A 26184-nucleotide genomic window follows, 5' to 3' on the forward strand; every position below is an offset into this window, starting at 1 on the left:
TTACCCCTCGCTGTCTCTCTTTCATCATTTGTCAGAGCTGCACACTAGAAACCTGTTTTGGCAGCCAAAGTGCAGGTTTTCTGACGGGTTATGACAGCCCTTTGCCACAGCAAGGCCTCAATTAAATGCATTATCCTCAGGCTTTAACAAAAATCTTAACTATTACACCCATTTAGATCACTTCCACTGAGAACCCTGTATCAGGGGTCAAGCAAACTACCATTCAAGTACTCAAGATTCATATACACCACTCTCCATCCTGTCTCCCTTCCAACCTGGACTGTCAAGGCAATGATGAAGCCTTATGGGTTTATTGATTTTACTCCTATGAATCAGGTCAATCGGAATCATAACAGGGGTTATGTTTAGCAAGAATCTCTTTTGTCGGGCTCAGTGAATTCACTGACAAGCAGTTTTTCCCACTGTAATTCAAATCTTTTATCCAGAAGACTGTTTAAAGTCTATACACACAATCACAACAGGACAAAGTATCTGCTTGTAAAAACAAACAACCCTCCCAACCAAAAAATATATGTGAATGTATTAAGACCTCCAATCTCAATCCAGTCATGAACTGTATTTTAGGAAGTAACTCTAGTATGTCACAACTGAAACCTTAAAACATGCATGAAGCTCAATCATGATATCAAATCACCTTTATTTACTGGGAGATAAGTGTAATGAGGAACAAACTTTTTGGAGGGGGGGGAGAGTGGGGTGGGTGGTGTCAGAGTTTATTAATTCACTCAGTGCTTTTTACAACCCCAGTTTAGATGTTTTAAAAGTATATTGTCAACTGACTTTTTGCTACAAGTTAAATGCATTGCATTAAAGAATTTTTAAAAGTCATATTTTGCAGATGATCTTGGAGGAAAATAAGATTTTAAATCAAGTGCAAGAACTAAGCTTTGGTAATACTTTGAATCATAAATCCTGCCTTCCCACAGTTAATTAAAAGTTAATTAAAAGATAATTAAATGTTAAGCTGTATCAAACATTCACTTTAGCTACTATAAAGACTATAAATTTGTTCAGCATTTCCTATTATATCCTACCAATGTGCAAAATCTCAGTCATAACAAAGAACTAGGAGATGCCTTTTTCTTAGCTGGTTAAAGGAGGAAATACATGCATATCTATTAGAAAAACTAATAGATGACAACAGTTGACTTACCCTGTTTAGCAATTTGCATTGAAACCAAGTACTGTAAATATCCTTCAGCATTGTATTACATAAATAAAATTATCTTTTGCAAGACTACTCAAACTCCCTCTAAGAGATACACAAAACAATCTAGGTTTTAAACCAATTTACTAAGAACATAAAGAAAATGAAAACTGACTGAAAAGTGATGGTTAAAGAACTGTTGCTATATTTAGAATAATTAGCTAATTTAAAGTCAGAAGAAAAAGGATATATGCCCATGTTTTGGACTTCTGAGAGAAACCACCTAGCATTCCTGTTAAAAAAGCAATTCTTCTCCAGTAAAGAAATTAATACACACATACCAGAATTATTTTACTGAAGCGAGCGACAGCAGACATTTCAAACAGATACCATTATTAGAGAATAGAGATAAGTATGAAGCTGAGTTTTATCTGAGATATCTAAAGGCATTAGAAAGGAAAGAGATGAATATCAACTCACCAAAAACACTGGCGATCTAACAGCAAGGCTTGTCTCACAGCTCAAGTTTCCAGTTCCAAGAGAAATCATATGTGCAGTGATAGAAAGATGACAAAAGGGCATGCTGTGCTCTCCTCTACTTCAGTTGAATGACAGCTCTACTAACAGGGAACCGACACACGCACTGCAAAATCTAAAAAGAGTGGGTACTTGATATGAGCATGCTCGGTATCTAATTTAAAATGGCCTGATGCTTCATCTCAGCATGAGATGGCCTACTTCCAAACAATTTCAGAACTTTAAGTCAAATCTAAAATCATTAATTGGAATACGCAAAACTCAGCCACCAAGCAGTATTGATTTTTTATTTTTTTTTTTAATCTGCACTGATGCACAGATAATTATTTGCACTACTTCCCTGCAAGGCATCCTAAGGCTTAAACACTATCATCATGTGCTTCAATGTAATTACATGATACCACTGTAACAGACTGAAAACCTTTTCAGGATAGCACAAAATTTGAACACTAAGCAGCACAATTCATAAATCAAAGACAACAAATCTGTTAAATATTCTCCAAATCAATTTAAGAATTATCTTACCTAGTGATTTCTGGGCAGCTTTTTTTTTTTTTTAGGGTGGGGGAGGCAAGAAGGAAGGCTAGAGAACTGTCTAACAAGTGATTTATGTTCCAAAGGAGTTTACCTCCACTTAAAATCTCTTTATACATAAGGAAACCATTTAGCTTCTTAATGAAACAATTTATTTTGATATCAAAAGCCAGGTTATTCACATGCAAAAATCCTATGTCAAAGAAAACAGATATTCAACCCCCTTCCCTTTAGAGATTAACATCTTTTAATTCACCCACAAACACAAGTAGTATAGAAGTTTTCTATGTTTTGATTTTCTCTATCTCACAGGCCACTTTCCATATTTATTGTATATTCATTTTTTTCACATGAACACACTACGTCTTTCCCCTCTTGTGGGAAGACAAAAGCTATGCCCCAGGCACTTTGGTTGTTTTTTTTGGTTTGTTTTTTTTTTTTTTAAATGCTTTCCTGCTTATCATTCAAGCTGAAAGCAAAGCCAGGCAGACTATTTTATAAATGTTATATTTTAAAAGATGCTACATAAAAAAGCAACACAACCCACCTCCTGGTCTCTGCCACAGCTGGGCATAGAATTACTTAACTGAATTTGGAGTAAATTCTACTAATTGGAAGGCATGTATCAAATCCTTTACTTTTAGTACAGTGGATAAAGGTTAATACAACATTCAGTAGAGAAGCAAGACATTACTCTTAAGCTTCACTGATGTCTACAACTAACTTAAAAATTAGGTTTTTGTATCTATGCGAAAATGCTTGTATTTAGTATGGGAATCTGCAGCTTCAGCCATAGTGATCTGAAGTCCAAGACTCACACACTGCAATCCTACCCTTTGAAAATCCTCTTGGCATGAAAACAAAATATTTTCTAAGGTAATTATTTTAACATTCATCCTTGCCCTTTGCCTTTGAACTCACACAAAATGATAGGAAGTACTTTTACTTCAGAAATTCCTTCCAGGCATAAACCCAGAAGTCAAGATGCACAACAGAGCTATGGCACTGTTAAACCTGATTTGCATGAACAAACTAAAACATCCCATTTCATACTCCAGAGTTAATAGTACATCACTATAAAAAGAAGTTTGTTTACAATCACGTAACACTAACTGAATTAATTTGATTTTTAATCATGTAATACCTTGGTAGTTAGTTTTCTTGCACCAATACATACAAAAAACAACCCATGCTACAAGATCTGTCCAGGTTGCAAAATTCAAATGATTTCTACAGTCTACCATTAGGCGATGAAAAGTCTGCTTCTTGATAAGAATTTCGGTATTTCCTTGTCAGCTAATGAACTCTTTAAAAGAAAAAGGAAATGAGTATTAAATCATATTTCACATTTTTATCTAAGCTTATCTTCTTTCATCACCTAACTTTTCATCATTTGCTCTGTTATTGCTCTCTGAACTTCCACAGAGATTCAGACTGGTGAAACGCAACATATTTTTAAAATGCAAGATGTCATTAACATAAGAGCTGCCTCCTGAGTGAGAAATGTTTTCATCCAGGCAGGTTTGATCTAGCTTCACTCTAAAAAAAAAAAAAAAAAAATGCCATTGAAGAAAGATTCATTGTGCAAATCTATATCTACCTAATCAGTAGTTTGTAGTTTCCACACATAGAAGATAAAGGGGAAAAAGTCGCTAATAAAATCCATTAAAATTGAAGTAAACACTGTTCTCTTGTTCTAGGTTTATTTGCCTTTGCTTCCCAAAATCCCATCAAGCTAAGCACAAATTCTGAGAATTTTCTTCGAGCTAGACAACAATTTACAAGTTCAAAAGGTCTGCTCTGAAGTTAAATTTCTGTGGGTATATTGTTATCGCCTTGTTATCACCCAGCACACTAAAACTATGCCAGACTACTGTGTGTTGATATAAATACTGAGTTTAATGAGCCCTAGGAGACTATTACAGGAATAAGATTCATTTCAGTAAACTTGGCACACAGAAGACACGACAGAAAACGTTTAAAGACTGAGATTTTTTTTTTCTTTTAGTATATTTATCAAGAAATCAGGTGGTGAATACTTATGACATCTTTGCTGCTTTCTAACAGCTTCTTAGCAACAGTTCATGCAAACACCTTTGTTCACCTTTTCTGACAGCAGAGCAGCTCATTTTAATATGATTGGTGTTTTGCATTACATTTAGGTTCATTTTAAGTCTCAATATCAAACTCACTACTATTTCAGAATGAAGTATGATTCACTTTTGAGCTTATAATTAGGCCTAACTATGTGGATTTTATTAAAAGGTTTGACTTATGCAACTGATGTTTTTAACTAAACATGATAAATTCTTCAGTAAATTATATAAAGCTGCATTTCACAAGGCTTTCTGGCATCCTAAAAAGAATTCCACAATCCTGTCTCTCTCGAGCTCTTTCAGCTCTCTTCCCAGCTTTGGCATGATCACACAAGCAGCTTTCCTGGATTTGGACTACTGTTAGTAATACCTCAGAACGCCTCTCTCAAATACTACGTCACAGATATCTAAAATTTCTTCCTTTTCTATATAGTTTAAAGCTATGTTCTCCAGATACATGTAGCAATTTAAAAATCTGTTTGCCATTATGTTTTCACATATTAACTATCAGCTGACCTATTCAAGTAGAAAGAACGTTCTTCAATGAAACCAAGAAAAAGTATATATCTGGGTCTAGACAACCACAAGAAAAAAACTACATATGCAAAGTTCAAAAGATGAGTCATTTTTCTCTTATTTACATAACATCATTTACATTCTTGTTTCTATTCATAGTTTTGTTTATGCTACATATTTCCAGCATGCCTATGTGCAATGCTTAAGTCTTCCTATATTAATAAGTATATTTCTCTGGTTTTTTTTCTTTTGTAATTATTCTTGCACGTAATTTGAAAATATTGTCTGGGTTTACAGCCCTCCTTTCCATCCCATGTGTTATTTTTGCCTTCAACTTTCTTCTTTTATTTTTTCCCTGTTGTTAACCCATCTCCCAATGCCTTCAATACTGAAAGCAAATTAAATAGATGTTGAATATTACTCATTAATAGTAACTTCAAACAACCAGGAATAAAAATGGTTGAAAAAAAAGGAAGATGCAAATCTTCTGAACTTTTATTAATGCACATATCGTATGGCTAAAGGCATCAGGAACTGATTAATACCAAAATCAGGACTAGGACATAAAAACACCATAGAAAGATAGCATTTGTTATCTGCAGTGCTTGTTTTACTTCTGTCACTATCTATGTTTTCAGTTTATCTGAGTAGTTAACTCCAGACATTCAGAGAAGCATCAAGTCTCTCACTCTGCCCGAGTTCAGCACTCTCAGTACACCTGCAGCAAATCTAAAGATAACAGATAGTCTTCAACTATCTTGCAGGGCTTGCACAACCCACCAAAGGGCATTACCATTACTGACTCAAAGGACCTTCTCCAAAGGATGTCCTCCTCACCTCATCTCTTCATTTGAAGGCTTCACGACGGAGGACTTGACAATTACGTGACATGGCATGAAAGGGCAAATGAGGCATCAAAGGATCCTCAAAATACATTTACTGCATCAGCTGAGAAGAGACCTGTATTCTACTCCTTATTAAGTTATTGCAAGCCCCTGGTAAGTCTGTCTTCATAGTCTTTCACTCTTCATATGCCCACAATTAGACTGAATAGTCAACTATGAGTTTGTGCATTACCATTTATATTGTCATTTCCTTCCTAAGTATAGGTATACTAAATGTTACAGATACAATAGTTTGTGCTCGTGCTCTTGAATACGTATAATGGAAAAATAGGGTTTATATCTGCTGTTCCCAGCTTATAAAAGCAGACTGCGTGTTGGTCTTTAATATATGACCATAGATGATTCATCTGGAAAATTTTATCAATGTGCCAGAAAATATAAAATTGCCACTGCTGCCCAGATTGTTAGTGTTGCTTTCCAAGTTTATACATATATTTGTATTACAGGGTGTCTGAGACTAAGACCACATCTGAACCAAACACCTTTCATAAATACAAGCTATGTATGTGCCTATCCTGATGACAAGCTCTAGCTACAGACAACTCACTACCTTCCTCAGAGTAGACAGAATTCTTCCTCACCCATTATTCTCTTAACAAATTTGCTTTTCTTTTAAAAATAGTCATTAGCTTTAGAAACACATTCAAGATGGGCAAGAGAACAACAGCCTGACAAAGGAACTGTACTTGGTAAGGCAAATTCTTGACTATTTCTGAAATTCAACCCATTAGTGCCATTCCTTATTTGATGTCTATTCCCAGAATTGACATTAAAAAAAAATAATCTAGTGATTCCATATATGAATACGTTTACTTCTGCTCAGAACCGCCAATCTCAGGAATCCAACCTGAATACTTATTCTTAATGTCTAACACAATTGATTTTTCTGCAAATTTCTTATACTGCAAAAATTGTACAAGTCCAAGAAATTTTTTTAAGGCAACATCGCTACGGACCTGGTCAGTTGATAACACATCCTTCAATTCTATTCAGCATCAACGAAAGCAGCATAAAATACTTCTCAGTTTTGGATGCGACACAGAACACAAGTGAAACAACCCATCAAATACAAGTTTCTGTGCAAGAAACATTGAAGCTCAGCAGCCCTTTTGTGCTGCAAGACCTATAGTCATTTTCAAATCCTTATTCAATAACTGTCACATAGCACGAATCCCTTTTATTAACTGATAAAGCCAGACTTAAAACTGCTGAGATCCCATCTGGAAAATATCTAAATTGTCCTCTCAAACTAACTTACTAGCCATCCAAAGCTCTCTGCAAAGTTCTTAAACTCATTCTGAATTGCAGTTACACATGTGCTCATTAAGCAGCTTCCTTATATTACTGGAAGGAATTCTAAAGTAAAAATATCCTTTTGTAGATTTATCACTTAATACTTATAAAACAAATACAAGCATTTAATGAATTTAAAATTAACTATTTAGAAAAACACACTACTCTGACAACTTGCTGATTGTGTACCCAATACAGAATTGCAGACACGAGCACTGGCTGAACCAATCCAAACAAGCACTAAGATCTCTGCTTCATCTCCCAAGTCTCTAGATACACAAAAATTAAGGTGATGAAATCCCTGCAGTGAATGAAAGGACAAACTCTTCTACAGTACAGAAAATGTAATATATTGTAGGGAAAATGTGTATCGCTTATTTCAAAATTATTTAAAGCAAAATACAGATCAGCATCACTAAATAGCAAGGTAAGAAAAGTTTACTGAAAGAAAAATTCTGAAAGTGTTCAAATGGGAGAAAGAATACTAGCTGCAATGAAAACTCACAAACAGGCAAGTCAAAAAATAAATACATTGCAGGCTCTGAGGAACCACTTGCAAATGTGTAGAGCCTGAAAAGGGGAGAGACAGACCCTGTATCTCACGCCTAATATAGCTTTCAAACTTCAGAATCAGGAAGCTTTTCAACCAAAAAAGAAATTAAAAAAATAAAAAAGAAAAAAAATCAAGAAGACTGATAGATGGGTAAGGTCACTGCAGAAAGCTCAGTTACATTACTTTCCTCTATTTGTTTTCACGGTTGGGGATGCCTTTATGGCACCCTTGTTCACCTAATTGGCCCAATGCACATTGTCCAATGAATCAAAGTATTGGTTGAATAGGGTGAAGCAGCCAGATGGTCTTCTGTAACCACAGAGCTTATCTGTTATCCAAGGTATCCAAATTGCCTCAGTTCCACAGAATTGGAAGGTCCCTTGACTCTATGTCAAGTTTTACAGAGCTTCTAGGGTCAGCTAGAGGTCTACAGACCAGGTAAACCCTATGGTTTGTACCAGGCAAAGCCATCAGAACTATTCTAAATAACTGAGTTAACAGGTATGAAATCTGTTGCAACAGGGAAAAGTCACCACAGCTTTTGGAAAGGAAAGCCATACCTCAGGCATCCAACAGACTTAGTAGTAGTAAATAAAAAACTAACAACAACAAAAAACAAACAAGCAAACAAACAAACAAAACCAAACACCAAACAACAGAAAAAAGCAAACAGGCCTTTCAGCTCAGAGAACGTGGTTTTCCTAAAAGCATCCAATAAGGTCACTCATCAAAGCTGCTCAAAGAAACTAAGCTGCCAGAGTGTAAGAGGGAAGGTTGTCACATAGATGGTAACTGGTTCAAAAGAATGAAAGGATATGAGTAAGACCTGCAAGGGCTTGAGCTCACATATACTCTTCATCCTGATTTCAAAAAGGGGATGAATACAGAGGTAAAACTTTACCAGAGAGTATCTCATACAAAGGATGCTATTCAGGATACAACAACAAGGGCCCAACTGAAAAATTACAGAGGAACTATATAACATTAGGACCACAAGCAGTAAAACAGCAAGTGATATTTAATAGTGGTAACATACCATGACGCAAGTGAACCCCACCCTGTATTTTACATATTCAATAATGGGCTCTGAGCTCACCATTTCTACCATGGAACAAAACCTTAGTATTGTAACAGATACCTTTTCACAGTCTGGTCATCTCACAGAGAATTCACAGGAAGTTTTGTGTGTAGATCAATCCTTACACTCAAACAAAACATAAAAAAACCCCACAGAGTTCCAAAAAATGGCAACAAGGATGACTAAAGGGTGTAGAACACTTTCCACATGTAAGGGACAAGAATAGATTGATAGGCCTCAGACTGGGGATGTGATAAAGATCCTTTTTCCACTCAGGCTTTTATGGTAAACAGTGCATCACCGCACCTACAGGAAAACCAGGACACACCAAATTAAACTAGATGGTAGCAATTCAAAACTAAAAAGGTGTTAGCCCTTCATACATGCAGTTGCAGCACGGAGCTCTGTTTAGCCTCTGAAACAACTTCTGGAGAGTTTGCCTGGGTTCAGGAATGAATACAGAAACCCATCAGCTGCAGTAAAATACAAAGATATCACCTCTGCCTCTGGAAGTCACTGAACCACAGACTGCTGTTGGCCAGGAATTCTTGTGTAGGTTCTCGAAAAACAAAACAAAAATCCTCATCTCTGCCTAAATCAGTTTCTGGCAAATGCTGTGAAAACCACAAATATACTCTGTTAGAAACCTTGAAGACAGGACATATCAAACTACTAGAGATATTTTCTCCTATATTTGGCTGCTTTTCTCAGCTACTGCAGAGCCCAGTATGAATGGTATTATAGTATCAATTTATTAAAATTTAGAGGGTTTTTTTGGGGGGTGGTGGGTGGTGGTGGGTTTTTTTGTTGTTGTTTTTTTTCCAAACTTCCAAATTTCTTCAAACAGTTTTTTCTATTCCCCTGTCTTCTCCAACATCCTTTTCAACAAGATAGGGAACGATCAACCAACTTGTGGCATGGAGTTGACTTTCCCTTCAGATTACACTAGCTTGCCAAATACGAACATCATCTTCCAGCAGGCCAGAGCTTATGGACTGTTCCCTATTCCCCTGAAAATTGATGTAGAATAGATTGTGGAAGGGAGAGGAAAGTAATTCTCAAGCCACGGACATTGAAAGATTATTAAACCAGTGAACAGGATAATTAAACTCTGAATGATCCACGGCTAATTTGCAGTGGAACTTTACTATACAACACAGGTGTGTAATTATCCTTTTTAATCAGATACTTGATATAAGAGTCCCTGTTAGGGGGTCCCCACAGATAGATGCCTAAAACAGGGATACTATTTAATATACTTGGACAACAATTTCACAAGCTAGTGTGTAGCCGTTTAATTTTATTCTCAACTAAATCACCAGATCCAGCACAGTGCGGGATTAGCCGCTAATATCACAGGCTTTCCTTCCGTACAAGCTGCCACCAATTCAGCAGAGCTATCCTCACCAAGAACTCCTACTGTCAGATACCAAGCACTTAAACCTGCTGAAAGCAAATCTAATCAAAGTGACAGTTAAAATAAAACCAGCACAGATGAAAATCATCATATTATGGCTTTCCCTTTTGTTAAAGTCAATTTAACTGATCTAATGAGTTTTATATTCCTCAATATGAAAAAGCCTACATGCATCAATAAAAACTAGAGGGAGCAACACTTTAAATGCTTTTTTAATTGACTTTTGTTTTCAGGCCAACAGCCCAGGGATAAAGTTTCATTATTACTCCAATATTTCAAGTCCTTCAAAAAGTATACAATTTGTACTCAGGATACCATTCAAACATGATTCACAGGAAATAAGCTAAAAACAAAAACACAAGAAAATCAACAATTAAATTGGATTTACATTACCAATAAAAATCTCTTCAATTTTGAATCCTACAGTCACATTTTAGTTAAGGTAGCAAATACCAAGAATATTTTCTAAGCTATTCGTATTTGCTTAAAATACCCATCTTTAAAATTAAGATGTACTCGCACTGACATGGGAATAATGTGTATTTAAAGTATCTTTAAGAACAGGAAGGCAAACACTGGAGGTTTGACTTCCTATAAGTAAAAGACTCATTCTCATCCAAAGCACTTAAAAAAAAAAAATTACAGGAAATTTGAGTGGTAAAGTACGCGGTATATTACATGCTGAAACCAAACTCCAAAACCCCAATTAGTCCAAAAAAGTAAAAAGAAAAATTAATGAGCAAGATAGCCAATACGTGTGGCTTCAATGCAAGCCAGAGGAAATTCATTCACAGCTTCACTTAAACTTCTCTTTCAAGCAGCCTCTGACAGACTTTTTTTTAAAGGCTAAGATATTACTTAGAAATATATATACACACACACAGATATACAAAGAGTCACAAAGCAGTATTGAATATGAAAATGGAAAAAAACCTGTTTTGACCTCCTACTTGAAAAACAGAAGAATAAAAGAAAGGTTAAATGCTTCATTCTCCACTGATTACATGAGGACATTATTACTTTAATCCACTGTTGAGATGAGAAGAACAAGTAGAAATTTTCTTGTTATTTAAAGACTGCTGCTGATTTTGCACCTTTCAAACCACTTGTGACTCGAGATTTCCAAGCAAACTGCTAAAACAACTGAATAACTTCAAATAAAATAAAAAAAAACGAGTTGACAAACTGTTGTTGGTCTTAACTCAAAATGAAGAAAAATCTAAAAAAAGACTGAATTACTTGTAGTAATTCAATGTTTGAAACACAGGATCTTGGCACACTATAGTATGAGTCCAGGCACACTATCAGTATGCAAACAGCATAAATGGACAAAACTTGAAAAAGTGTTTATTTCAACTTGTCTACAAGCTTCTCTTCCCAATAGCAGCTCTGTCTACTACAATGTATTATACACAAAGAAGTTTATCATTGCAGTGTGTAGCTTTACAGTAAGTGACTTTGTAGACAAAACTCACAATGTTTGTTTGACATGCAGAACTCAACCATGCACAGAGCAAACCCTACTAGACCATCCCTACATTATGTCTGGCTAAAAAATTCTCAGGAAACCATCTGCAGACAAACAGAAGTTTAACATTTTTATCACATGAATTCCTCCATCTAAAAAAACTCTGTGGTCTGAAGTGCTTTAAAAACAATTTACACAGAGCTACAGATTTCCATACAATATCCTATGCTGCACTTCAAACAAATTATATTATGTTTGAAAACCCTTGAAACAATGATCTGACTTACTCTGTATATACACATGCAGTATTGTTACAATAATTATGAAACAACATTAATTATGGATTAATATTCTTTATTGGTAAATCCTTAGCTGCTAAGACTATAATGCTTGGATATTAAAGTATTACAAAAATGCTTTACTGCGCTCTCAATTGTAGAGCGATGCCAGCTGCACTGCAATAGGTTGACAGCATTCTGCCACTAATGAAAAATAAGACTTTGTTGTATTTCCTTAGCAAAGGGTGTATTACAGGTTTTTACTTCTGGCAACATCTCGTACCTGCAAGGACTAAAGAGACAGCAGTGTGAAATAAACTCCTAATATTAATTGAGGATTATTAATCAAGTATTAATGGCCTTTTAATTTTTCCACCTACAGGAGGGCAGCTCCCAAGGTATATACTTGCAGCTTCCATCTCACTGGAAGTCACACCACAGCCCAACAAGTTCTGGGACACACATGATTGCACAGCAGTGCCTAAACAAGATTCAGTGTCATCCTTCCCCTATTTTGAAAAATTCATTTGCTGTTAAAACAAACAAAACACAACCCGCATGCAAAACCCCACACAGCCAAACAGGGTCTGAAATTCAGTCACTTGTTTAGAACTGGAAGTTTGATGGATAAAGAAAAAAGTACCTTTCAAAAAGTAAGTTTCAATTAATGTGCTAACACACTAAAAACCTGATCTTTGCTGGCAATCCCATCCCTCCCTCCCTCTCGCTGGTGCAAGGTGTGTTCAGACTACTTTGGTTTTTTTAAATCTAAATTAGCTTAGGTAAGACACTCTCAGGGTTCCTATCAGACTGAAACATCAAAATACTATATGAGCACTAAAAAAAATTTAATTCTGCCACGAGTTTTTAAAAATTTGTTTTTAAATAAATGGATTTAAGACAAACACACATACTACCAATTTTTGAAAGTAAGTTTGTGTTACAGTAAATATTACTTAGTGTATTACTATTTTTTTTATTACTAAAGACTTGCTGTTAAAAAACACAGGAGCTGCAGGGTTTGTTTGTGGTTTGTTTGGGTTTTGTTGTTGTTGTGTTTTCTTTGTTCAGTTGGTTTGTGTTTTTTTTTGAAATAGCTTGCTATAAGGCTAATATTCAGAGAAATCCTTCGCCCACCTGCCCCCAAATTTTACAACTGCTATTTCCTTTAGGTTTTATAATGGGAGGCAAAAATCCATCTCCCCAAGCAATAATCTAGTACTCCGCTGCCAACCAATGTAAAAAAGAATCATCCAGAGAGCGCATCCAGAAAAAAATAAATGAAATCAAAAACTTGGTAGAAATACAAATACCCGAATTACATGCATACAGATATTTTAGTGCCATTATTACATCATCATTCAAAATTACTATCACAGCTTCACATTTCAAACATGATGTACTAAAGAACATCAAGCTAAACTTGTTTTTCTTATATATAGGCGCATTTTGATTCTTTAACGTTACTTTCTGGCATATTACTTTTTTCCTTTTCTTTTTAATCTCTTTTGATAAATTGTTTCAGACTTTTGTGTGCTTGAGAGGTGACTTGTGTAAGTTGACTGACAGGCATTTGAATTTCCTGTTGAGTCTGAAGACAGAAGTTACCTTTGATGATTATCGAATTTATTCCTTCCAGATATGAATTTTAAAACATAGATATTTATTTTAAAGACAAGATATAGCATTTCTGCTCTTTTAAGCCTTGGTAGGAGATACTCAAAAGTAAAGTGTCAGCACTTATGTTTACCTGTAAAGTGCATTTACTCCAAAGCTTTCAATTTTTTTAACACAAAAGCAGCATTAACCCTCAAATATTTTACCCACATTTTAAAGTTTAGAAGCAACTTTAGAAAGCTGAACTGATGACTACACTTGTGTCCCCTCCTGGCAACTTTCTGCTTTCAAACCACGGATAGACCGTTTGTGCCTCTTCATCTATGAATGCAGGTAAGTGTGGCAACAGGTCCCAATAACATTCTAAAAATCACCTCCCAATTCCTCTTTGCTCTTGAAACCATCAAGAAATTCTACTCTGGTGCCAGCTTCCTTCCCCAGAATCCTTACCAGTATCCCAGAACAATCCATATTTAAGTGATTCATATAAGCATAACCTATGGAGTTGGAAAAACTGACTGTTTACAACTTTATTCCTGATGTTAAGTGTGATGCAATAATTAATTATAGGAAGTACATCTGAGAATAATTACACATAAGCTAGTCCTTTTCTTTGGCACCACAGTACTTGCCATGGCTTTTGCAACCTCAAGTCACTTCACCTGGAAAATCTTACTCCTGTGCCAAGGAGTCAAGTATCTCCTCCATTAATATTTTAATGTGGAACACGCATAACTTATTCACAGAAGTATCTGTAAGAAGTAACTTGATCTGCAGTGTAAATTAATATACAAATGCAACTTAAAAAGCCCTCGACCCTCACCCCCAAACAAAAACTAAATCCCATCCAAACATGTAGCTTGTCCTGAAAAGACAAAGCTCATAAGATAGTCTGCATTTATTAAGATGATCCTCATGTTCTTCCTGGCTTGAATAGCAAGAGCAGGAAAGGTTGCCACAGATATAGCTCTTACCATAACCACAGGCATCTTAAGTAGAATGGACACAAGGTAAATTTATTCAGAAAAAACATTCTCACATTTGTTTGCCCATTACTTCATCTAAAGTTTCAAAGATACTGAAAAAGGACTTAACATAAATTTTATACAAAGAACAGAATTTGCCTTCAGAGCGTGGAAAAAACAGAGTAAGTTTCCTGGGAAAAAATACTTCTTTCTTTCCTCTGGGCTATATAATCAAGGTTGGGACAGAGGGGAGGGAGACGGAAAGAGAGGGCAAGAATAGATTAAACAGAATCACAAATTTCTATTCCTAGCAATAACGGAATTACTTTACATATAAAATTGATAAAATATTTTATCAATTACAAAAGTCACTCTCTTTCCTCTTCTGAATCAATGATTTGATTTATTCACACTGAGATACTCCTAAACCACCAGTGACCTTTGCCTTCAAGACACATAAGGATTTGGTTGGTTCCAGTAGATTTATAGCCCAAAGAAAGTGCAACGTGTTAGAGATGTTAAATCATGTATCGCTTTCCTAATGAACATTTGCAGCACAGGTAATATAAAGTTCTTCCATAAAGGCTAATGCTTTTACCAGTCAGTGAATTACAAATTCTACAGGAGATTTCCCATGTATGTTCTGATGATTTTGAATTGTCTTAGATATGATTGGCAAAAAATATCCAAATGTTTTTGTTAACAGCAAGAACATAATGAACATTTTAACTGTATTTTCATTATGTTCCTTGAATTGATTTGGAGACAAAAGTCAGCACTTCCATAATGCAATGAACTATTTTCATTCCCTCCTCTAACATTCAACCATTTCAATGACATAAAAAGCAACAGTCAAAAGTATTTTGACACTTCCCCCCCCCCTTACTAACTGGTTTAAAGCATGGCTACCCAATAAAGTCAAGCATGCTTGTTTTTACAGGAAGAATGAAAACACTGAATATTGCAATTCTCTTCAACCTTGACATACCTACTTTTCTCATGCCATCCTCATTTGTGTCCCATTAAATTTTACTCCACGTCCTACTCCCACATTACTTTTTTGTCCTCACAGTCCACTTCTAAACTTATGCCAAAGTAAAATATTAGACTGGACATTGACTGTTGTCTTGTAACAGGTTTGCAAAGAGGAAGAAATACTGAGAACTTGAAATAAACACTGAAAACACCACCGGCTTTAAACAGTCTGGATAACCTCTGTTATTAAAGCAAAGCCATACTAATGAAAGATTTCTTTCTAGAAGAATCCTAGTCTTTATGTTCAAATTTGAGCAACCTGGTCTAGTGGAAGGTGTCCCTGCCCATGGCAAGCAGGTTGGAACTAGATGATCTTAAGGTCCCTTCCAACCCAACCATTCTATTCTATGATTCTATGAAATTCAAAGCCTCGCCTGAGTTTAATCTTAAACATACACTATTTATATATACTGTATTTACAGTATATGTATACTGCAGTCATATTTAGATTTGTGCACCAGACTATCATCACCTCTTACTTACAGGCTGAGCTACTCAGTCTCCTCCAAGAGCTACCACACAAAGCAGGATATGAAAAAGGAAAATCACTCCTCAGCCGAGGTGCTCGGAGTAAGCAAGGCTAATGCTTCCGAAAAGAGAAAAAGGCACATCGCCACAGTCAGTATCACGCCCTTGGCAGTGCTCACTCCGAGTCTGAGAGAAAGCTGAGAAAAATTCCCCCTCTCCCCCCGCCCCCTTCCTCCTTGCTTTAAAAGGTTACTTTTAAAGGTTACTTTAAAAGGTTACTCCTATGAGCATGTATTAACTGAAGCTAGCCATCCAGCTCCTCCAGTGAAGCACTGGGATGGGCAGGAGAACAGGCAGTAAATGCTGCCATCTACCAGAAAGTTGAGAATTTTCCATTTCAGCTGGCAGTTAAGCAAAGCGGGGGGGGGGGGGGGGGGGGGAGCAGCAGAGGAGCTGCCACGGCAGCCAGCTCTTAGCAGTTGTAATCTTTAAAACATAAAAGCCACTAAATAAAACCCACAAAAAAAAAGATGTTTCAAGAAGTATGGAAAGCAAAAACGTAAAGCTGCAATTCGGCAGGCCAAGGAAAATCACCTCTGGCACATGGCATAAAAATTGACTTTCTCCAAGCAGACGAAATTCTTCCAGAATCTGAAGAATCGATTTGATCCGAAGATGCAGAAGGAGCACTCAAGACAGGCAAAACCACAGCAAAAGAGCTGGCCGCATTCTTCTCATTAGAGAAACCAAGTTCCCCTTAAAAGTGCCAAAGTGTTTCTTTATAGGCAAGAGAGTTTTATAAACTGTCTCAAAGCAATGTCACTACAAGAGATTTATTTTACAGAGCTGATATAAGTGAACTGCAATAAAACCACCAGGTCATATTAGTATTTATTTAATAATTCTAAGGAAATAAGGAAAAAAAAAAAAAGAGTAGTATGACATAATGGTGTACCTCTCACACAAACTGACTTCTGTATCAGAAGAATGAAGATGCCAAATGGTGATCCTATGTGCTATAAAGTGCTCCACTTTTTTCAAGTTTAGCTTCTGTATTGGGTGAGTTATCAGGTATTATAATGAAAAACATAATTCACAGATATTTTAATATATACAGTATACTGTGAAAGAGTCAACATCACTTCTGTAGGGGAAAGCCTCACCTTGCACATCTACTGAAATGGAATCGTATTAATCAGATACATATGCTTATCTCAAAAAAAATCCCATTTTTATAATAAAGTCCTTCATTCAGACCTCTTAAAGAAGCCTAATTGCAATGAAACGAAACAGAGTCCTCTGTATGTACGGGTAGGAAGATGCAGAATACAAGAACCCATTATACTCAAGATATACAGAAGCTATATGAAAAAGCAAGTGAATAGCATAGGAATAATTTGAAATTGATACAAAATTATTCAGGACAGGCAAAATTAGATTGAAGAGAGTTGCTGAGAAAACCCATAATAGCCTGTGCCTGAGACAGAAGACAGCAATTGAAACCAGGCGTTTTAATTGCAAAGCGATTCTTAAAGGAAAGAGAAGCACAGAGACAAAGATCAGGCTTGAATTAGGTGCCGCCTCTCAGAAGAGGTCTGGAGAGCTACCTGGTGGTTTCAAAAAGCGTCAGCTCAGTGGCAGTCAAAAAGGCAAACATGTTAGAGGAATTGATAACAGTAAACAACCTTATCACCATTGAATCATGTGGGGCATGGAGATCCAGTCTTGTCCCCCAACTCCAAACGAGGGACATTCAGAAACATGGAATGGTCTAAAAGAGCTGAGGTTCAACTGAGGAGGACTCCAGCTCAGAGAGCAGGGAGGAGACACACATGAAAAATGGTGCAGATAAACCAGAAAGCTGAATTCACAAATGATACCAAAAAGTGATACTGAAAATTACTTCCACACAGGAAGCATTCATCATTTCTCAAGATATAAGAAGTGGTAATGTTAATAGTATCTTTAGTGAAAAGCAAGGTTTTTTTCAAAAGAAACAAATGGAACTTTAAAAAATTCTGGATCTCCTTATCACAAAATATTCTGGAGAGCAAAAAAAACCCCCACATGTATATGCAGAATAAAGTACTTACAAATATCACACCACACTTTGGTGCAGTTTTTAGCTGCAGCCACACTCTTCATAGTTACCCTGTTTTTATTATATTCTTTCCTAAAGGTCTCAACATTCATCACACGCAGATCTCTTTGGTCTGCCTAGTACAAGCATTTTGAAGTTATACTCTAGATGACCATTGATCAAAAAAAAAATAACCTCCATTTACTAGACAATTAAGATTGAGCTACAAAATAACACCACTTGGACCAAATGTCCCTAAGGCAGCCTTAATGTTTTTTCCACCATAGGAACATGGGTATCAGCATAAAAATAAAATAGAACATTTAAATTTGTAATAAAATCCTACCCCTGAATATGCATTTAGGGAACACACTAGCATTGTTTTGAAACTAGTATATAATTTTTTATGAGAGCAAACTGATGCTTGTGGGGCTTTTCTCCCCTCCACCTATTAAAAAAATAATATGTTAAATAGATATTCATGTCATAGCATAGAACCTGCACTCCCAACTCACTAGTTTATTAACAAACAAGAAAAAAGAAATCTATTATTCCCAGCAGGAATATTTCCACACCTTACTACAAAGTTTAATTACTAATGGCACTTCAGGCTTCAAACCAAACTTCCAAAAAAAGGAAAAGTTGTGATGCATCCTACAGAACATGCTTTAAAACTGCATGGACTTATATCCCTATATTACATCACAGCAAGGTTAATATTGCAATTCAGGTGAACTGACTGTGCTTTCTGTCAAGAATTTTGCCAACAATCACAGAAAACAACATTTGGGTAGGAAAGAGCACTAAAAGACTCTCCACTTGTTTCACAGGCAGTATACTCAGCCATTGCTACACATGTATTTATAAGAAAAATAGCATTAATTCCAAAAAGACAAAAATTAATTTCCCTGCAGAAGGAGCATTTACATATAAAAACTGTGTAACCAGATGAACAAAGGAAAATCAGAAATTCAGCTCCCCAAAGAATGCTGAAAACACTTGCTCCAGCATACAACGCAAAGCCGATTCCTAAATATGCCACACAGTAAGTTACGTTATACTAGTTCCAGTCTTTAATAATCACTGAATAGATACCATGTAACACAGCTGCTTTGAAACCCTGATATAATTACAAACATGCAGGCTACCAACTGAATGACAGTTTTTACTTAGAAGATCTCTTTCTTGTCCCAGAAACCAAATGGTATTTTGAGTTGTATGCTACACATGATACAGGAAAACAAAGAATCTTAGTCAAGGACTAGTACCTTACCTTACATGTAAGCACGGAATAAAACCTCTTACTTCAAAGAGATTACATTCAGGTATAGAAAGAGGAAAGACAGACCAAAAAGCAGACAATATGCAATAGAATGCAACTGATGAATTTACTTAAGGAAAACAAACAAAAACAAAACCAAAAATCCCTCCTTGAAAGTAATATGCATTTATAAAGTCTTTCAAAATGCAGACAGCAACATAAAAAAAAAACAACAAAAAACCCAAACCAAAAAAAAAAACGAAACGAGCTCAACAAACAATGATTTAGGAAGTTTAAGACATGTCTAAAGTGACATATTAATTTGACAGTGGGAACAACGACGCTTATGCACAGTGTGTTCTTAACCACTAAATCTAGGCTATAGCTAGATATTTTAATGATTTCATCACATGTTTAATAAACAAAACCACAATTTGCAGGTATGTTGGCATCATGAACGTATACAAAAACAGATTGTCATTGTAATTTGTCCCATCAAGGCTTATGAAAATATCAGGGACATTCTTCCGTTTAGACTGTTTTTCCCCAGCTCCAGCTTAAGACCATTATTACTTGTCTTACCTGCCAGAGACATAGAAAACCAATTACTCTCACTTTGTTGTAGCTGTTAATGTATTTCTGGAGTTATGTTCCCTTTCAGCTTTCTTGTCTGTAGGCTAAGTAATCTCTCCTTATAGATTGTGTTTCCCTGACTCTCCAATTTGCTTGCACTGGTTTTGGTATCTCAGGAAATCTCCGCTCAGTGGATGTGATTTCACACATGCACCTGATTATTCTTGCTTAAACGTAGTACACTAATGAACTTACAATCATTTCACTATTTTCTACAGTACATCCGAGGTGACTGGTGAAGAAAGCAGAAATTTACATATTCTGAGATCCACTACTGCCTTTAACAAGGGTCTAAATCACCCTGATCATGTTACACAGGCTCCCGCTCTAATAAACTGGACTGGGGACAACTGGCTTTCACAATCCAAGATTCCCAGTACTGATGAAATCACTGGCACGTCTCATCCTCAACAGGCACAATTCATGTTTTTAATATGAGGGTTTTTTTCCCCCCACACACCACCCCATCCCCGATACAAATATACTTAGAAAACAAATCTTAAAGAAATTTATAAGCCAGGCAAGATTTAAACAGCTATGACCTCAGATATTACACAACTGACATACAAGCACAGATACACATATAAACATGGGTATCTAATAAATTCTGGAAAGAGAAGCTGACTGGCACTCAGGATTAGCTACATGCCACAGGACCTACTACATACTTCAATCAACAATCTTATAGTGGAAACTTCCACCACACATTACTAAATACAAAGGAATTCTGCTCTATTTTTAGATCATCCCCAACAAAAGGGTCTACAGCTGAGGATACACCTATGCAGAGCTTTCACAATAAGACAAATCAATTGTACAGCAACCTCTAAGATTCAGTTACAAGTCCTATCTAGGATGATCAATTCCTGGCAAGAAAGAATACTAACAAGATTGTCCTCCAGCAAAGACACAGGAATTTGCAAATTATTATTATAAAACTACTGCACAGCTGACAAGGAAATCAAGATGCTTTTGAAAGTCAATTAATTACAGATAGGCTTGAAAGTGATCTTGTAACAAAGAAAGCTTACTGGACAGTATATGGCAGGATAATCTCCTGTTATCTTAGAATAATACCAACGCTTTCTTCTAAACAAAGCAAACGTGTCACTACAATATATACAACTTGTCAATAAACTTTCCTTTTGTGGAGAAATGCTTACCATATCCTACAAGACCCCAAATCTGCTTCAGAGTTTCTTTTCAAAGCAACAATCATTGTATGAACATTCAAAACATTTTTTTGATCCACACCACTTATATAACTGCTCTAATTTTTCCTTGAAAGAGGCAAACAGAGGGTTTTTTGAGGTTCCTTCCTTGCTGTTTTCTGAGAATGAAGAAACCTGCAGCAGTAGGAGAACCGCAAACAAACCAGCATGATGCTAGTGAGCCTGATGGGTTGGGAATGGCCCACAGACAAAGGTGCTTTTAACTTCTAGACAGAAGTATTGCTTCATAACTATAGGCATCACAAACATCATTGGATCTAGTATCTAACAATATATACCTCTTGACTCATCCTTTATATTTTCTTAATAAGAACTTACATTCATTAAATATTTTATTTAAATACCAAACAACTTCCCCCCTGTAACTACTGATAATCCCAGACTAAGTAACTCTAACGATGTCCTAGTTACAGCTGGGAGAGGGTTAATTTTCTTCCTAGTAGCTGGTACAGTGCTGTATTTTGGATTTAGTATGAGAATAATGTTGATAACACACTGATGTTTTAGGATAAGCACTACTCAGAAACAACTAAGTCAAGGATTTTTCAGTTTCCCATGCTCTGCCAGCGAGCAGGTGCACCAGAAGCTGGGAGGGAGCATGGCCAGGACAGCTGACCCAAACCAGCCAAAGGGATATTCCATACCGTAGAACATCATGCTCAGTATATAAACTGGGGGGAGTTGGCCAGAAGGGGTAGATCAATGCTCAGGGAGTGACTGAGCATCAGTCAGCGAGTGGTGAGCAATTGCATTGTGCATCACTTGTTTTTTTTTTTTTCCTTAGGTTTTCTTTCTCTTTTTGTTATCTTCATTTTCATTGCAATTATTATTACTATTATTATTATATTTTATTTCGATTATTAAACAGTTCTTATCTCAACCCACGAGCTTTACTTTTTTTCCGATTCTCCTCCCCATCTCTTGGGGGGTGGTGGGGGGGAAGCGAGTGAGCAGCTGCATGGTGCTTAGTTGCCAGCTGGGGTTAAACCATGACAAACGAGTACTAAATGAATCAAGTTTTTCAGGATTTAATTTTTAGGTAAAACATTTTTCCAAAGGAACAACAGTGGTACCAATCCAACTTGTCCATTTTACCAATACATCAGTACTGCAAAAGAAAAATAAAATTGTGGAACAAAAAGGAAAAGAACAGTTTGCCCATGGAGAGAGCACTAATCCAGGATCAATTTATACATTAATATACAAATTATTATTAACAAAAGATTGCAATTTCCTTAAATGAAAAGTTATTTCCTCTTTTTTGTAATATTTTAGAAATTTTCTACATATACTTGCATTTTTATGTGAGTGTTCCATCATTCCAGGAAGTAGGACAAAAGTAGGCACGGAAGTCTTACTGGCAGTACCAACATCCAACGCATTCAGAGAGCCTTGCTGCCAAAAACACTTCAGAGAGGATTGGTTTTAATGGGACTTGAGCATCAGTTGACTAGATAAACTTCTACAGTAACTGGGGTTGACCACAGAGGTCAATCTCCAGGATGCTCCTATGAGTGAGAAAGGAGTGGCTTCAGCAAGGAAGCACTCAAAAGTCTCCCAAAAGGACAACAGCATGGCCCTACTGAAATTTAAGCAATCTACTGCATCTGCAGTGTTTTTTGCCCTTCTCCTGTCCGAGGTGTGATGGAGTGAGAGCAAAAAGAGAATAAAATGAATAGAAAAGGAGACGGGTTGAGTGCAAGCCTGTACCAGTAGCAAGGCTGTCTCTACTGTTGATTCCAAGTTGAGAGATCAAATCTTATAGCAGGAATGCACAGAGATCAAAGCAGGAAATCCTCAAGCATGAAGACATGTAAGAAATGATCTGGTATTTATAAAGGAATAAACTGAACATAATCTGGGGAAACCCCAACAAGCCATACAGGCACAGAAGAAAATTCAGCCAATGCCAGTCCTTCCTCTCAAATCACTGTAGCTGATCCTCTAGCTCAAGGTTACAAAGCTAAATAGAAACTCTGGAACAAAAGTCAAGCTCATAAGCTACCAATCAGTTCAGCCTTTTGTAGACTATTGAAACGCTTTGGGGCTACTCTAGCCAAACTAACCAATTATTTTATTCTTCAAAGACTTTTCCCAGACTTATAGACTCCCTTTTCCAGGTTTCCCCTTCCAATATTACATTAGATATGAGATATTTATTATATATATCCTGTAAAAGCCACCTCAACAGAAGAATGTTTATTCGTATTTCCCTTCTGTTTTTCTCCACTCTCTCTTCTTATATGCTGACTTCTCACTTTACTTGCCATTTCACACATAAACAACTGCCTTAACTTCTCCAGGTTAGGACATCTCTTTCCGTCTGTCTTACTTCTAGCATCAATTTGCCTCTTCTTTTACTTTCTTTTCTGGCAGATTCATTCCTCTTGATACCACAGTAATATTAAAAATTAAGAAACGAGACAATCTCTGCAGGTTTCTTGCAAGGAAAATAAAGATTAGAACAAAATACTGCATTTTAAAGGTAGCTTCTTTCTTGGGAGTACATCCAAAACTGCTTCTCATTTCACACAGATTAAGACTATTACTCTTCATACACTACTTCGGAGATCATGATTACTACTGACTTTAGAAATAAATTCTAATTCCTTTCATAAACACAATTCCTCTCCCCTTTTCTAACACTGAGGAAGTTTTGGCATCTTTTGGGGGGGGGGGGGCGGGACCTCAAAAACAAAACAAAACAAACAAAAAAAATCCAACATCCAACCTTAAGTCAGTTACAAGGTCTTTCTTCATATGGAAAGAATCCAAGATGACAGCCTAAGGGCACTCATAGCAACTTCCTCAAGGCATCATTTTTATTTCAAAAGCTACCCTGAACACATTTAGGCAATGTGGAAACAGGCTTTTGTTTATACAAAGTTACACAAGAGGGCCACAGGGATCCAAAGAGCAGATGCAAACAGAAGCCTAAAGCTGATGGTGATTCTGATGCTGATGTGAAGAGATTCCTCACCACCTGAACTGAAAGGTTCAGTGTATTTTTAAAGCAGCAACATAATCACATGCTGCACTTAACGCTGCAAATCAGTTTAGTAAAGAATACTCAATCTAATGAGGATATTACACACTCAGCTGTTAAGACAATGAGATCTACAGTTTCTAGACAGCTGCTATAGTGAACTCAAGGGACTTGACATCCTAGCTGACATTTCTTTAAGTAAATCTACTGCCTAAAATGGTGTCACCCTGGTAGCAACTGAAAGTCTTACAGTTTTAGGTTATGCTTCTCATCTCTGATACTTACTGATGAGCAGAAACAAGAGACAAACTGAGAAATTCTTATCACAAGAAGCTCCTTGCGTAAAAGCACCTTTTGGAAGCATCTGGTATTAAACTAGAGAAACTACATGAATGTGATGATTTAATTTACAGTTCTACTTTGCAAAACACAAAGCAATCTTGTTAAAAAATATAAACGCAAAAGTAATAAACAATTACAGATTGTTAACAAAGGAATGAAGGAGCTGCCAAATGTGCTTGAAATGATGAGCTTCACCATAACAGCAGCAGCACAGGTGAGCCACGTATGCCCTTTCTGAAAGCTGGCATGATACAAGGTACTTGAAGTAACACCGGTGAAACTATGAAAACATAGGAATCACTAGCGAGGGATTGCAGAGGGAGTTTTAAGGTGCAAGCAGAGTTGAGACATTGTGAAGAAAGCTTCAAAATCATGTCAAGCTCTATCTTTCACTATGGTTTAACTGCTTTTGGTGTGTAAGCTAAATTTTTAAAAAGCCAACTCAGGAAACTCTACACTACAGTGCAAGTGTCAGCACAGGCATCCCTTTTGAAATAACTTTTGAGGTGCCTGAAGCTAGAAGATTAAATCCCTTAGGAATTCTAACTCAAAACACTATCCCATTTACAATAACAACTTGAGTGTTGTTGATGTGGAGGTTCCAGCAGAATTTTCTGGCAGGCAAACTACCTCAAGCTTAACATGCTGCTTAGCTACGTCCACTGTACTGCTCAGTAATGTCACCTTAATTGAGTAAAAAGCAACTTAAGTTGTACTGACTGCTGACAGACACAAAGACTAATCTGTAGGCACATTTCAAAAACTCACCTGCTGTCTGAGGTGATGTGTTTTATTCTTGGCTCTGAAATGAGGACAGAGGTCCTGAGCTGGTAGAACAACAGACTGAGAACCAGAACGTAAACATTCTGGTTCTCATCACAACTGATTGCAGCAATGTGACAGCATCAAAAAAGCAATCTTTAGAAGGCAGTTTTCACTACTTTTTTTCTGATTGTTTCGCAAACAATTTCTCAGCTAAATAACCCAGCATGGAGATGTCAAATAGGCAAACTTTTATTACCATGTTTTCACCTAATAAAAGACTTTCACCCAGACCATGGTATACAGCCTATAGCATTCCACCTACGCGAGTGCTCTCCTGGAGTTTTTGAAAGGAAATTTAGTAAAACCCTGCTGGAACACGTAGAGCTTTCTAGCAAGAGCCAATAACCCCCCATTGCTCTACTGTACTCAAAAGCAGGGATAAAGCTGCAACTTAATTTCAGCTTTGCCCATTAGGTAACTTTGAAAAGTTGCAGGACACTGCTTTGCAGAGGTCATCTTTCAGTGTTAAGATGATCACTGTCCTGTTATGCCTTTAGCCTGAAGCCTGAAATAATGGCACTCAAAACATCTATATGCTATATTTATAGTAGAGTGTTACGTTTTCAATGACTAAGTAGGAAAGAAAGATGATCGTTTCTTCCAAGACCAAAAAAACCCCACCTGAGGCAACTTTTTTTTACTCCTAGAAATATTAGTAATTTCACTTTTCTACTGATGGTTCACTAACAATCAGAGTGAATACTAAACTCTGACTGAATACAAGGGTAAGACGTTTAAGCTACAAGCTGCAATATTTTCTTCTGCAAAGATACCTTGAGTTTCAGCAGCTACATGGTAGCAGTCAAAATATGGAGGTACAAATTAACTCTAAACCTGGTCATTTTGAATTAATGGCCATGTTCGGTTCACACAGTATTGATCATTTCAATAAACATG

At 36.5% G+C, this 26184-nt stretch overlaps 1 protein-coding gene across 14 annotated transcripts in view; it reads right to left on the reverse strand.

Annotated features, from left to right (window-relative positions):
- PLEKHA5 (pleckstrin homology domain containing A5) overlaps positions 1 to 26184 on the reverse strand; it is a 178096-nt gene that overhangs the window by 109196 nt on the left and 42716 nt on the right. The window contains exon 1 of one of the 14 annotated variants that reach the window (XM_052789363.1): positions 1649 to 1794. The exons of the other annotated variants lie outside the window; for them this stretch is intronic. The gene's annotated coding sequence lies outside the window, so the exon portion shown is untranslated. Of the gene's footprint in view, positions 1 to 1648; positions 1795 to 26184 lie in introns of those variants that run through there. 14 annotated transcript variants of the gene reach the window in all.

Source organism: Harpia harpyja, chromosome 6, assembly GCF_026419915.1.
Source record: "Harpia harpyja isolate bHarHar1 chromosome 6, bHarHar1 primary haplotype, whole genome shotgun sequence".
NCBI classification, from domain to species: Eukaryota; Metazoa; Chordata; class Aves; order Accipitriformes; family Accipitridae; genus Harpia; species Harpia harpyja.